The sequence below is a fragment of the Cetorhinus maximus genome, unplaced genomic scaffold (assembly GCF_964194155.1).
Source record: "Cetorhinus maximus unplaced genomic scaffold, sCetMax3.hap1.1 HAP1_SCAFFOLD_1375, whole genome shotgun sequence".
In the NCBI taxonomy this organism is placed as follows: domain Eukaryota; kingdom Metazoa; phylum Chordata; class Chondrichthyes; order Lamniformes; family Cetorhinidae; genus Cetorhinus; species Cetorhinus maximus.
In genome coordinates this window covers 39,189-55,185 of record NW_027597316.1, presented here as the reverse complement: position 1 = coordinate 55,185, position 15,997 = coordinate 39,189, and positions in this window count along the sequence as shown.

Genomic DNA, 15,997 nt, shown 5'->3' with positions numbered 1-15,997 from the left:
CAGTCTCTCTCTCTCTCAGGGAGATATCTGTACACTGACTGGTGTCTCTCAGTTCCTCTCTCTCAGGGAGATATCTGTACACTGACTGGTGTCTCTCAGTTCCTCTCTCTCAGGGAGATATCTGTACACTGACTGGTGTCTCTCAGTTCCTCTCTCTCAGGGAGATATCTGTACACTGACTGGTTACTCTCAGTCCCTCTCCCTCAGGGGATTATCTGTACACTGACTGGTGTCTCTCAGTCCCCTCTCTCTCAGGGAGATAGCTGTTCACTGACGCATGTCTCTCATTCCCTCTCTCTCAGGGAGATATCTGTACACTGACTGGTGTCTCTCAGTCCCTCTCTCTATGGAAGATATCTGTACACTAACTGCTGACTCTCAGTCCCTCTCTCTCAGTGGGATACCTGTACTCTGACTGGTGTCTATCAGTCCCTCTCTCTCAGGTGGATATCTGTACACTAACTGGTGACTCACAGTCTTTATCTCTCATGGGGATATCTGTACACTGACTGGTGTCTCTCAGTTCCTAGCTCTCAGGGAGATATCTGCACACTGGCTGGTGTCTCTCAGTCCCTTTCTCTCTCAGGGAGATATCTGTACACTGACTGGTGTCTCTCAGCCCCTCTCTCTCAGGGAGATATCTGTACACTGACTGATGTTTCTCAGTCCCTCTCTCTCTCAGGGAGATATCTGTACACTGACTAGTGTCCCTCTGTCCCCTCTCTCTCAGGGAGATATCTGTACACTGACTGGTGTCTCTCAGGTCCCTCTCTCTCAGGGAGATATATTTACATTGACTGGTGTCTCTCAGTCCTCCCTCTCTCAGGGAGATATATGTACACTGTCTGGTGTCTCTCAGTCCTCTCTCTCTCTCAAGGAAATATCTGTACACTGTCAGGTGTCTCTCAGTCCCCTCTCTCTCAGGGAGATATATTTACACTGACTGGTGTCTCTCAGTCCCCTCTCTCTCAGGGAGATACCTGAACATTGATGTGTGTCTCTCAGTCCCCTCTCTCTCAGGGAGATATCTGTACACTGACTGCTGTCTCTCAGTCCTACTCTCTTAGGGAGATATCTGTGATCGCTTCTCGGCCTTTTGGCTAAGATCAAGTGTAGTGTTGCAGGGGCGACACCATGGTCCTGCCATGGCAAGGTCGGGATGGAAGGGCAAAAACCAATCGCAATCCGAATTCATACCGTGGGTTACCTATCACCGTCCGAGTCACGGTGAACCACAGCGACGAAGGAGGATCACCTATGGATCGGGGCTTCTTCACCAGGAGGATCCTGTTGAAGGCGTGCGGCTTCCAAGCTACGGAGATCTTCACCCTGCACGACTCCCGCAAAGGTGGTTATTTCGACGTCACGTTCAAGCAAGTGGCAGACTGCGTCCGGCTCCTGAGGGTGTTCGAGGAGAAGAGAGACCTGCCGGAGATGAAGATCCTGACGGCGGAGCCGCACTTTTCTCTGCCGTTGCAACGGGAACGTGAGGTGATGGTGCATGTGTACAACCCCTTCGTCCCTGTCGCCGACGTGGTCACCTTCCTCACCAGGTACTTCGATAAGGTGGGGAGCGGCACTGAGATTCGAGACGACTTGGGGATCTGGACAGGCAAACGCCTGTTTAAGGTCACGCTAAAGACCGATGGTAAGGGAGCCATTTTCCACCCTCCTTCCAGTTTCGCAATCGGGGGAAACCGTGGCTACCTGGTCTACGCTGGGCAACCCAAGCATTGTCGCTCATGCGGCAAGGCTGGTCATGTGGCGGCCAACTGCAGCGCCTCCCTCTGCAAGATCTGCAAACAGGAAGGGCACCAGACAAAAGACTGCAAACAGGCCAAGTGCTGCAACCTGTGTGGCGAGGCAAGTCACCTCTACAGGACCTGCCCCAAACGCTGCCGTACTTACGCACAGGCAGCCAAAGCCGACCACGGGGAAGCAGAAGAAATGTTCCGTGTCACTCCAACCACCAAGGCCCCCAGGGAGCTCAACGGGACAAAGGAGGACACAGAGAGAGACAAGGTGGAGAAAGAGATTGAGGCAACAGAGAGCCAATCAACAGCACCACCCCCTGAACCTTCCAGTCCTCAGGACAGCGAATCAATGGAGGAGGAGGCAGCAGTGGAAAAGCAGCAGGGGGAGTGGCGGACGGTGAAGAACAAGAAAAGTAAGAGGGAGCGAAGAAGAAGCAAAGGCGTTTCCCAGAGAAGCGGCAAGAGGCGTCTCCCATCCGACACGGACGACAAGGGCAGCAGCTCTTCGGATGAGGAAGTGCCAGAGCGGCACCGACAGAAGAGGCGGCAAAGCTCCAGGGCGTTGGAGGACGAGACACCCGAGCTCCAGAAAATTGGAGACAACAAGGAGACCAACGCACCCCAACTTTGCCTGCAACCTGAGGAGGCCAGTGCACCACAGCCCCTGGAATCTGGGAGCAGTGAGGCAATCATCGCACCCCAGCTCCAGGAAGCCGGGAACAGCAACCCCCCAGAGGGGGTGAGTTTTGGAGAAGCTTCTCCAGCAAAGGTCATCTCAAAATCCGCTCACTACGTGAACCTCCAGATGCCACTGGAGCAGAACACGGCCAAGGAGATCTACCTCAGCCCATCCAAAGTGAAGGAATTTGAGCTCACTACGGGTATGAAGGAGCAGACTAAAGGTCTGGGACTCTCAGAGACAGTGGGTTTGGTAGGAGAATAAATGCTTTAATATGGGTTTAAAGATTGTATCCATAAATGTGCGTAGCATTAAATCTACTACGCGATGTGTTGCGACCTTGGACTACCTAGCCAAGGTCAAAGCTGACCTGTTGTTTCTGCAGGAGTGTGCGATACCGCACCTCAGCTCCTACAGGCAATGGTCACGATGGTGGTCCCACGGGCCATCGATCTGGTCGGGCGGAAACGACTCTCGTTCCTCCGGCCTGGGTATTCTGCTGCGGGGAGGCAACTTCACCGTCTCCGAGGTCAAGGAGGTGGTGGGCGGGCGACTCCTGGTAGCAGACGTAATGTACAAGAACGCTCCACTCCGGTTAATTAACGTGTACGGCCCGGCACAAGGGGCTGAGCGGCTGGAGGTTTTTCAGCAGCTCCCACTGCTGCTGGCGACCTCCAGGCCGGTCATTCTGGGCGGGGACTTCAACTGCATCATCGATGCGGCTGGACGATCCGGCAGGGCCGGAAGCAGATTGGACGCTACGTCCAGATCCCTGATGGAAACAGTTAAGGATGCCAAGCTGCACGACGTCTTCAGCAACCCTGCAGACGGAGCGCAGCGTAGATACACCTGGTCGCGGCCAGACGGGTCCATTCGTTCCAGGATAGACTTCCTCTTTGTGTCCCGTGCATTCACAGTCAGATCCACCGAGGTCAAGCCGGTGTTCTTCTCTGACCACTGCCTCCTACTGGCGGACTGCCACTTGGAGGAAGACCTGAGGGTGGGCAGGGGGGCATGGAAGCTAAATGTGCAACTGCTGACCCCAGAGAACATTGAGGAGCTCAAGAGGGATTACAAAGGTTGGAGAACCGTGAAACCCCTCTTTGAGTCCCTGACACACTGGTGGGAAGTGATCAAGGGAAGCATCAAGAGGTTTTTCATCCTCAAAGGCACCCAGAAAGCTAGAAAGGAACAGAGGGAAATGTCCCGACTCCAGGAAAAGATGCAGAATCTGCTCCGGCTGCGGTCGATGGGGGTCGATGTCAAGGAGGAGCTCCAAGAGGTGAAGGGCCAGCAAGCCTCGCACTTTGCCTCGGAGGCCTCCAAGATCATCTTCCGTTCCAGAGTCCGCTCCGTGGAGCAGGATGAGACGTGCTCACGTTTCTTCTTCCAAAAGGTACACAGAGAGCGCTCTGTGATCAGCAGCCTGAAGGAAGAAGACGGCTCAGCAAAGTCATCACGGTCCGACATTCTGAGGATCAGCAAATCCTTTTATGCCGGACTGTATGACGTGAAGCCCACGGACAGCACGGCCTCCCAGTCCTTCCTGTCCTCTATCACGGAGGTCCTAGACCACAGTACGCGGGAGAGCCTAGACAAACCGCTAACTCCTGACGAACTGACTAAGGCCCTCGAGTCCTTCGAGAAGAGTAAAACCCCCGGAAGCGACGGCCTGCCGGCGGAGTTGTATTCGGCTCTGTGGGACTTGATCGGCCCAGACCTGCTAGAAGTGTACGAGAGTATGCTCCTGGCCGGCAGCATGTCAGAATCCATGAGGAAAGGCATCATCACCCTCATCTACAAGCACAAGGGGGAAAGGGAGGAAATTAGAAATTGGCGACCCATTTCACTGTTGAATGTGGACTATAAGATTCTGTCCAAGGTCATCGCCAACCGGGTCAAATCCGCTCTGGAATTGGTGATTCACCCTGACCAGACCTGCTCTGTGCCAGGCAGGAAGATCTCTGACAGCCTGGCGCTGCTCAGGGATACGATTGCCTATGTACAGGACAGGGGTGTGGATACCTGCCTCATCAGCTTGGATCAGGAGAAGGCCTTTGACAGAATATCGCACACCTACATGGGGGATGTGCTCTCCAAAATGGGCTTTGGGGAGGGAATTCGAAATTGGATCCAACTGCTCTACACTAACATCAGTAGCGCAGTCTCAATCAATGGGTGGGAAACAGATAGCTTTCCGATTAAATCTGGAGTCAGGCAGGGCTGCCCTCTCTCGCCTGTCCTTTTTGTGTGCTGCATAGAACCCTTTGCCGAGTCCATCAGGAAGGATCCGGGCATAAGAGGAGTGACGATCCCAGGCAGTGGAGGCACTCAGGTAAAAGCCTCCCTGTACATGGACGACGTCGCCGTCTTCTGCTCGGATCCGCTGTCGGTGCGCAGACTGATGCACGTCTGCGACCAGTTCGAACTGGCCTCGGGAGCCAAGGTAAATCGTGGGAAGAGCGAGGCCATGTTCTTTGGGAAGTGGGCTGACCGATCCTTTGTCCCCTTCACTGTCAGGGCTGACGGCCTGAAGGTGCTGGGGATATGGTTCGGAGGGACCGGGGCATGCGTTAGAAACTGGAAGGAGCGAGTGGCTATGGTGAAAAGGAAACTGGGCATGTGGGAGCGACGCTCCCTCTCCATTGCGGGGAAGAACCTGGTCATCAGGTGTGAGGTACTCTCGCTGTTGCTGTACGTGGCGCAGGTCTGGCCCATTCCACACTCCTGCGCGATGGCGATCACTCGAGCCATCTTCCGCTTTATCTGGAGGTCGAAAATGGATCGTGTCTGCAGGGACGCGATGTACAAGCCTCTAGATAAAGGGGGAAAAAACGTGCCCAACATCGCCCTCATACTGATGGCCACCTTTGTGTGTGGCTGCATCAAGCGGTGCGTAGACCCTCAGTACGCAAACACCAAGTGTCACTACGTGCTGAGGTTCTACCTGTCCCCGGTGTTGCGAAGGATGGGTCTGGCCACGCTGCCGCGGAACGCTCCAAGTAGTTGGACCGTGCCGTACCACCTGTCCCTGGTGGAAAAATTTATGCAGAAAAACACCTTTGACCACAAGTCCATCAGGCAGTGGTCAGCACGTAACGTCCTAGAGGCCCTGAGGGATAAGGAGAGGGTGGACCCTGTGGGATGGTTCCCCGAGCAGACTGTCAAAGTCATTTGGCAGAATGCCTCATCGCCAGAACTTTCCAACAAGCACCAAGACGTAGCTTGGCTGGTGGTGAGAAAGGCCCTCCCCGTCAGATCCTTCCTACACGCCAGGAGTCTCACCCCCTCTGCACGATGCCCTCGAGGTGGCTGTGGTGGGGAAGAGACCGTTGTTCACCTCCTTGTGGATTGTGCCTTTGCAAAGAAAGTCTGGAGAGAGATGCAGTGGTTGCTGTCGAGGTTCATCCCGAGCAGTTCTGTGACACAGGACTCTGTGCTCTACGGGCTGTTCCCAGGGACACACACCGAGACAAACATCAACTGCAGCTGGAGGATCATCAACTCGGTGAAAGACGCGCTTTGGTCTGCCCGAAACTTGTTGGTCTTCCAGCACAAAGAGTTGTCCCCGACCGATTGTTGCGGACTGGCACAATCCAAAGTCCAGGACTACGTGCTGAGGGACGCACTAAAGCTTGGGGCAGCTGCCGCAAAGGCGCAATGGGGAAGGGTCGCTGTCTAAGACCTTTCTACCACGGCGCACCGAGAGACTGGGAACTGTTTAGAGCCCCTCGGGCTGTACAGATCAAAATGAAAGGCTGTAAATGACTGTAATATTGTTTGTACTGATGCACCTGGTGATACATTTTGTAAAAGTTTAACCTGGATTGTACCCTTGTAATGTTGTTTTTGAAATGGTTTTGAATGTGATTGAAGATTTTTATGAATAAAGTATATTTTTACAAAAAAAAAAAAAAAAAATCTGTACACTGACTGGTGTCTCTCAGTCCCTCTCTCTCAAAGAGAAACCTGTACATTGACTAGTGTCTCTCTGTCACCTCTCTCTCTAGGAGATATCTGTACACTGACTGGTGTCTCTCAGTCCCTCTCTCAGTGAGATATCTGTACACTGACCGGTGTCTCTCAGTCCCTCTCTCTCAGTGAGATATCTGAAGACTGACTGGCGTCTCTCAGTCCCTCTCTCACCGGGAGAAATCTGTAAACTGACTGGTGTCTCTCAGTCCCCTCTTTCTCAGTGAGATACCTGTACATTGACTGGTGTCTCTGAGTCCCTTCTCTCTCATGGAGATATCTGTTCACCGACTGGTGCCTCTCAGTCCCCTCTCTCTCAGTGAGATATCTGTACACTGACTGGTTTTTCTCAGTCCCCTCTCTCTCAGGGAGATATTTGTACACTGACCGGAGTCTCTCAGTCCCTCTATCTCAGGGAGATATCTTTACACTGTCTGGTGACTCTCAGTCCCTCTCTCTCAGTGAGATATCTGTACACTGACTGGTGTCTCTCAGTCCCCTCTATCTCAGGGAGATATCTGTACATTGGCTGGTGACTCTCAGGGGGTTATCTGTACACTGAAATGTGTCTCTCAGTCCCTCTCACTCAGGGAGATATATGTACACTGACTGGTGTCTCTTAGTCCTCCCTCTCTCAGGGAGATATCTGTACACTGACTGGTGTCTCTCGGTCCCCTCTCTTTTAGGGAGATAACTGTACACTGACTGGTGTCCCATGGTCCCTCTCCCTCAGCGAGTTATCAATTCACTGACTGGTGTCTCTCAGTCCCTCTCTCTCAAGGAGATATCTTTCACTGACTGCTGTCTCTCAGACCCTCTCTCATGGAGATATCTGTACACTGACTGGTGTCTCTCATTTCCTCTCTCTCAGGGAGATATCTGTACACTGCCTGGTGTCTCTCAGTCCCTCTCCCTCAGAGGGTTATCTGTACACTGACTGGTGTCTCTCAGTCCCCTCTCTCTCAGTGAGATACCTGTACACTGACTGGTGTCTCTCAGTTCCTCTCTCTCAGGGAGATATCTGTACACTGGCTGGTGTCTCTCAGTCCCCCTCTCTCAGTGAGATATCTGTACACTGACTTGTGTCTCTCAGAGACTCTCTCTCAGGGACATACCTTTACATTGACTATTGTCTCTCAGTCCCTCTCTCTCAGGGAGATATTTGTACACTGACTGTTGACTCTCAGTACCTCACTCTCACTGAGATATCTGTACACTGAATGGTGCCTCTCATCCCTCTCTCTCATGGAGATATCTGTACACTGATTTGTGTCTCTCAGACCCTCTCTCTCAGGGAGATATCTGTACACTGTCTGGTGTCTCTCTGGACCCTCTCTCTCAGTGAGATATCTGTAAACTGACTGGTGTCTCTCAGTCCCTCTATCTCAGGGAGATATTTGTACACTGACTGTTGACTCTCAGTTCTTCTCTCTCAGGGAAGTATCTGTACACTGACTGGTGTCTCTCAGTCCCCTCTCTCTCAGGGGGATATCTGTACGCTGACTGGTGTCTCTCAGTCCCTCTCTCTCAGGGAGATACCTGAACATTGATGTGTGTCTCTCAGTCACTTCTCTCTCAGGGCGATATCTGTACACTGACTGATGCCTCTCAGGCCCCTCTCTCTCAGGGAGATATATTTACATTGACTGGTGTCTCTCAGTCCTCCCTCTCTCAGGGAGATATCTGTACACTGTCTGGTTCTCTCAGTCCTCTATCTCCCTCAAGGAGATATCTGGACACTGACTGGTGTATCTCAGTCCACCTCTCTCAGGGAGATATCTGTACACGGACTGTTGTCTCTCAGTCCTCTCTCTCTCATGGAGATATCAGTACATTGACTAATCTCTCTCAGTCCCTCTCTCTCATTTAGATATCTGTACACTGAATTGTGTATCTCAGTCCCTCTCTCTCAGGGAGATATCTGTACACTGACTGGTGACTCTCAGTCCACTCTCTCTAAGGGAGATATCTGTGCACTGACTGGTGTCTCTCAGTTCCTCTCTCTCAGGGAGATATCTGTACACTGACTGGTGTCTCTCAGTCTCTCTCTCTCTCAGGGAGATATCTGTACACTGACTGGTGTCTCTCAGTTCCTCTCTCTCAGGGAGATATCTGTACACTGACTGGTGTCTCTCAGTTCCTCTCTCTCAGGGAGATATCTGTACACTGACTGGTTACTCTCAGTCCCTCTCTCTCAGGGGATTATCTGTACACTGACTGGTGTCTCTCAGTCCCCTCTCTCTCAGGGAGATAGCTGTTCACTGACGCATATCTCTCATTCCCTCTCTCTCAGGGAGATATCTGTACACTGACTGGTGTCTCTCATTCCCTCTCTCTATGGAAGATATCTGTACACTAACTGCTGACTCTCAGTCCCTCTCTCTCAGTGGGATACCTGTACTCTGACTGGTGTCTATCAGTCCCTCTCTCTCAGGTGGATATCTGTACACTAACTGGTGTCTCTCAGTCTTTATCTCTCATGGGGATATCTGTACACTGACTGGTGTCTCTCAGTCCCTAGCTCTCAGGGAGATATCTGCACACTGGCTGGTGTCTCTCAGTCCCTCTCTCTCTCAGGGAGATATCTGTACACTGACTGGTGTCTCTCAGCCCCTCTCTCTCAGGGAGATATCTGTACACTGACTGATGTTTCTCAGTCCCTCTCTCTCTCAGGGAGATATATGTACACTGTCTGGTGTCTCTCAGTCCCTCTCTCTCTGGTAGATATCTGTACACTGACTGGTTTCTCTCAGTCCCCTCTCTCTCTCATGTAGATATCTGTACACTGACTAGTGTCCCTCTGTCCCCTCTCTCTCAGGGAGATATCTGTACACTGACTGGTGTCTCTCAGGCCCCTCTCTCTCAGGGAGATATATTTACATTGACTGGTGTCTCTCAGTCCTCCCTCTCTCAGGGAGATATATGTACACTGACTGGTGTCTCTCAGTCCCTCTCTCTCTGGTAGATATCTGTACACTGACTGGTTTCTCTCAGTCCCCTCTCTCTCTCATGTTGATATCTGTACACTGATTGGTGTCTCTCAGTCCCTCTCTCTCAGGGAGATATCTGTACACTGACTGGTGTCTCTCAGTCCCTCTTTCTCAGGGAGATATCTGTACACTGACTGCTGTCTCTCAGTCCCTCTCTCTCAGGGAGATATCTGTACACTGACTGGTGTCTCTCAGTCCCTCTCTCTCAGGGAGATATCTGTAGACTGACTGCTGTCTCTCAGTCCTTCTCTCTTAGTGAGATATCTGTACCATGACTGGTGTCTCTCAGTCCCTCTCTCTCAAAGAGAAACCTGTACATTGACTAGTGTCTCTCTGTCACCTCTCTCTCTAGGAGATATCTGTACACTGACTGGTGTCTCTCAGTCCTTCTCTCTTAGGGAGATATCTGTACACTGACTGGTGTCTCTCAGTCCCTCTCTCAGGGAGATATCTGTACACTGACCGGTGTCTCTCAGTCCCTCTCTCTCAGTGAGATATCTGAAGACTGACTGGCGTCTCTCAGTCCCTCTCTCACCGGGAGAAATCTGTAGACTGACTGGTGTCTCTCAGTCCCCTCTTTCTCAGTGAGATACCTGTACACTGACTGGTGTCTCTGAGTCCCCTCTCTCTCATGGAGATATCTGTTCACCGACTGGTGCCTCTCAGTCCCCTCTCTCTCAGTGAGATATCTGTACACTGACTGGTTTTTCTCAGTCCCCTCTCTCTCAGGGAGATGTTTGTACACTGACCGGAGTCTCTCAGTCCCTCTATCTCAGGGAGATATCTTTACACTGTCTGGTGACTCTCAGTCCCTCTCTCTCAGTGAGATATCTGTACACTGACAGGTGTCTCTCAATCCCCTCTATCTCAGGGAGATATCTGTACATTGGCTGGTGACTCTCAGTCCCTATCTCTCAGGGGATTATCTGTACACTGAAAGGTGTCTCTCAGTCCCTCTCACTCAGGGAGATATATGTACACTGACTGGTGTCTCTTAGTCCTCCCTCTCTCAGGGAGATATCTGTACACTGACTGGTGTCTCTCGGTCCCCTCTCTCTTAGGGAGATAACTGTACACTGACTGGTGTCCCGTGGTCCCTCTCCCTCAGCGAGTTATCAATACACTGACTGGTGTCTCTCAGCCCCTCTCTCATGGAGATATCTGTACACTGACTGCTGTCTCTCAGACCCTCTCTCTCAGGGAGATATCTGTACACTGACTGGTGTCTCTCATTCCCTCTCTCCCTGGTAGATATTTGTACACTGACTGGTGTCTCTCATTTCCTCTCTCTCAGGGAGATATCTGTACACTGCCTGGTGTCTCTCAGTCCCTCTCCCTCAGGGGGTTATCTGTACACTGACTGGTGTCTCTCAGTCCCCTCTCTCTCAGGGAGATAGCTGTTCACTGACGCATGTCACTCATTCCCTCTCTCTCATGGAGATATCTGTACACAGACTTGTGTTTCTCAGTCCCTCTCTCTATGGAAGATATCTGTACACTAACTGCTGACTCTCAGTTCCTCTCTCTCAGTGGGATACCTGTACTCTGACTGGTGTCTATCAGTCCCTCTCTCTCAGGTGGATATCTGTAAACTAACTGGTGACTCTCAGTCTTTATCTCTCATGGGGATATCTGTACACTGACTGGTGTCTCTCAGTCCCTATCTCTCAGGGAGATATCTGCACACTGACTGGTGTCTCTCAGTCCCTCTCTCTCTCAGGGAGATATCTGTACACTGACTGGTGTCTCTCAGTCCCTATCTCTCAGGGAGATATCTGCACACTGACTATTGTCTCTCAGTCCCTCTCTCTCTCAGGGAGATATCTGTACACTGACCGGTGTCTCTCAGTCCCTCTCTCTCAGGTAGATATCTGAAGACTGACTGGCGTCTCTCAGTCCCTCTCTCACTGGGAGAAATCTGTAAACTGACTGGTGTCTCTCAGTCCCCTCTCTCTCAGTGAGATACCTGTACACTGACTGGTGTCTTTCAGTCCCCTCTCTCTCATGGAGATATCTGTACACTGACTGGTGTCTCTCAGTCCCTATCTCTCAAGGAGATATCTGCACACTGACTGGTGTCTCTCAGTCCCTCTCTCTCAGGGAGATATCTGTACACTGACTGGTGTCTCTCAGTCCCCTCTCTCTCAGGAAGATATCTGTACACTGACTGGTGTCTCTCAGTCCCTCTCTCTCTCAGGGAGATATCTGTACACTGACTGGTGTCTCTCATTCCCTCTCTCTCTCAGGGAGATATCTGTACACTGACTGGCGTCTCTCAGTCCCCTCTCTCTCTGGGAGATATCTGTACACTGACTGGTGTCTCTCAGTCCCTCTCTCTCTCAGGGAGATATCTGTACACTGACTGGTGTCTCTCAGTCCCTCTCTCTCTCAGGGAGATATCTGTACACTGACTGGTGTCTCTCAGTCCCTCTCTCTCTGGGAGATATCTGTACACTGACTGGTCTCTCTCAGTCCCCTCTCTCTCTCAGGGAGATATCTGTACTCTGACCGGTATCTCTCAGTCCCCTCTCTCTCATGTAGATATCTGTACACTGACTGGTGTCTCTCAGTCCCTCTCTCTCAGGGAGATATCTGTACACTGACTGGTGTCTCTCAGTCCCTCTCTCTCTCAAGGAGATATCTGCACACTGACTGGTGTCTCTCAGTCCCTCTCTCTCACGGAGATATTTGTACATTGACTGGTGTCTCGCAGTCCCTCTCTCTCATGTAGATATCTGTACACTGACTGGTGTCTCTCAGTCCCTCTCTCTCAGGGAGATATCTGTACACTGACTGGTGTCTCTCAGTCCCTCTCTCTCATGTAGTTATCTGTACACTGACTGGTGTCTCTCAGTCCCTCTCTCTCATGTAGTTATCTGTACACTGCCTGGTGTCTCTCAGTCCCCTCTCTCTCAGGGAGATAGCTGTTCACTGACGCATGTCACTCATTCCCTCTCTCTCGGGGAGAAATCTGTACACTGACTTGTGTCTCTCAGTCCCTCTCTCTATGGAAGATATCTGTACACTAACTGCTGACTCTCAGTTCCTCTCTCTCAGTGGGATACCTGTACTCTGACTGGTGTCTCTCAGTCCCTATTTCTCAGGGAGATATCTGCACACTGACTGGTGTCTCTCAGTCCCTCTCTCTCTCAGGGAGATATCTGTACACTGACTGGTGTCTCTCAGTCCCCCTCTCACCGGGAGAAATCTGTAAACTGACTGGTGTCTCTCAGTCCCCTCTCTCTCAGTGAGATACCTGTACACTGACTGGTGTCTCTCAGTCCCCTCTCTCTCAGTGAGATATCTGTACACTGACTGGTTTTTCTCAGTCCACTCTCTCTCAGGGAGATATTTGTACACTGACCGGAGTCTCTCAGTCCCTCTATCTCAGGGAGATATCTGTACATTGGCTGGTGACTCTCAGTCCCTATCTCTCAGAGGGTTATCTGTACACTGAAAGGTGTCTCTCAGTCCCTCTCTCTCAGGGAGATATATGTACACTGACTGGTGTCTCTCAGTCCCTCCCTCTCTCAGTGAGATATCTGTACACTGACTGGTGTCTCTCGGTCCCCTCTCTCTTAGGGAGATAACTGTACACTGACTGGTGTCCCGTGGTCCCTCTCTCTGCGAGTTATCAATACACTGACTGGTGTCTCTCAGTCCCTCTCTCTCAAGGAGATATATTTCACTGACTGCTGTCTCTCAGACCCTCTCTCATGGAGATATCTGTACACTGACTGGTGTCTCTCATTTCCTCTCTCTCAGGGAGATATCTGTACACTGCCTGGTGTCTCTCAGTCCCTCTCCCTCAGAGGGTTATCTGTACACTGACTGGTGTCTCTCAGTCCCCTCTCTCTCAGGGAGATAGCTGTTCACTGACGCATGTCACTCATTCCCTCTCTTTCAGGGAGATATCTATACACTGACTTGTGTCTCTCAGTCCCTCTCTCTATAGTAGATATCTGTACACTAACTGCTGACTCTCAATCCCTCTCTCTCAGTGGGATACCTGTACTCTGACTGGTGTCTATCAGTCCCTCTCTCTCAGGTGGATATCTGTACACTAACTGGTGACTCTCAGTCTTTATCTCTCATGGGAATATCTGTACACTGACTGGTGTCTCTCAGTCCCTATCTCTCAGGGAGATATCTGTACACTGACTGGTGTCTCTCAGTCCCTATCTCTCAGGGAGATATCTGCACACTGACTGGTGTCTCTCAGTCCCTCTCTCTCAGGAAGATATCTGTACACTGACTAGTGTCTCTCAGTCCCCTCTCTCTCAGGAAGATATCTGTACACTGACTGGTGTCTCTCAGTCCCTCTCTCTCTCAGGGAGATATCTGTACACTGACTGGTGTCTCTCATTCCCTCTCTCTCTCAGGAAGATATCTGTACACTGACTAGTGTCTCTCAGTCCCCTCTCTCTCAGGAAGATATCTGTACACTGACTGGTGTCTCTCAGTCCCTCTCTCTCAGGGAGATATCTGTACATTGACTGGTGTCTCTCAGTCCCTCTCTCTCATGTAGTTATCTGTACACTGACTGGCGTCTCTCAGTCCCTCTCTCTCTGGTAGATATCTGTACACTGACTGGTTTCTCTCAGTCCCCTCTCTCTCTCATGTAGATATCTGTACACTGACTGGTGTCTCTCAGTCCCTCTCTCTCAGGGAGATATCTGTACATTGACTGGTGTCTCTCAGTCCCTCTCTCTCATGTAGTTATCTGTACACTGACTGGCGTCTCTCAGTCCCTCTCTCTCTGGTAGATATCTGTACACTGACTGGTTTCTCTCAGTCCCTCTCTCTCAGGGAGATATCTGTACACTTCTGCTGTCTCTCAGTCCCTCTCTCTCAGGGAGATATCTGTACACTGACTGCTGTCTCTCAGTCCCTCTCTCTCTGGGAGATATCTGTACACTGACTGGTGTCGCTCAGTCTCTCTCTCTCATGTAGATATCTGTACACTGACTGGTGTCTCTCATTCCCTCTCTCTCAGGGAGATATCTGTACACTGAATGATTCAATTTCCTTTCATACACTGAGACCAGTAAATGGATTGATACTTTGGGAGTTTTTTTCAGGTATTCATTGTGCCAATATTCATTCTCTCCCCACTCACACATGCAAACTAACACATACACACGCACACAGACACACACGCACACACACACACTGACACACAGAGAAACGCACAGACACATACACACACTGACACAGCCACACAAGGACGCACACCCACACTCACACACCCACACTCACACACCCATACTCACACACGCACTCTCACACATACACATACACACACTCACACATTCACGCACTATCATGCACGCGCAGTCACGCACACACACACACATACACACACACACAATCACACTTGCACTCACACACACACATTCATACACACACACACACACACACACACACACATACACACACAGACACACACTCACACTGCTAACACAATGATACACACACACACATGCTCACAAATGCACACATATTTGCACTCACACACACTTGCACTCAGACGCATACACACACACATGCACACTCACACACACACACAGAGGCAGACACACTCACACACACAGCCATAGTCTCACAAACTTAGACACGCAATCACACTAACACCCAAACACCCACACATGCACACATACACACAGAGACTGACACACACACGCAGTCCCTGACACACACACAGACACTCACACGAAAACACATACAGACACACACACTCACACACACATGCTCACACACATGCACACCACACTCACACACACTCACACGTACACACTCTCACACTCACACACTCTCACACACACCACACACACCCACAGACACACACTTTCACACACATACATCCCGATATCCACTTACACACTCATACACATTTATATACACACATGTACACACTCACACTCACAAATGCAGACATGCACTTACACACTCATACACACTTAGATACACACAAACACACAGACTCACACACACACAGACTCACACACACACAGACACACACAGGCACAAACACACATACACACACGCAATCACACACACACATATTCGCACTCACATACACATACACACACATATGCACTCACACACACACTCAAATTTACACACAACTTCCACACTGTGTGTCAGTCAGTGAGTGTGTGTTTGAGTGTGAGTGTGTGTCTGTGTGAATGCATGAGTGTGTTTGTGGCTGTGAATATGTTTATGATTGTTTTAGTGGGTGTGTTAGTGTGTGTGAGTATGTGTATGTGTCTTTGTGTTTGTGTGTTTGTGATAGTCAATCAGTGTGTGTGCATGAGAGTGTGCGAGTGTGTGCGTGTGAGAATGAGTGTATATGAGTGTGTGTGAGTGAGTGTGTGTTTGTATATGTGTAAGTGTGTGTGAGAGAGGCTGCATATCCATGATTGTTTGTGTGTGTGAATGTGTATGTGTGAGTGTGTGTGTGTTTGTGAGTGTCAATGAGTGTGTTTGCATGGGAGTGTGTGAGCATGTGTCAGTGTATGCGAATGAGTGTGTGTGAGTGTTTGTGTGCGTATGTGTGCCTGTAAGTGTGTATGTGTGTATGTGATTGTGTGTGTGTGTGT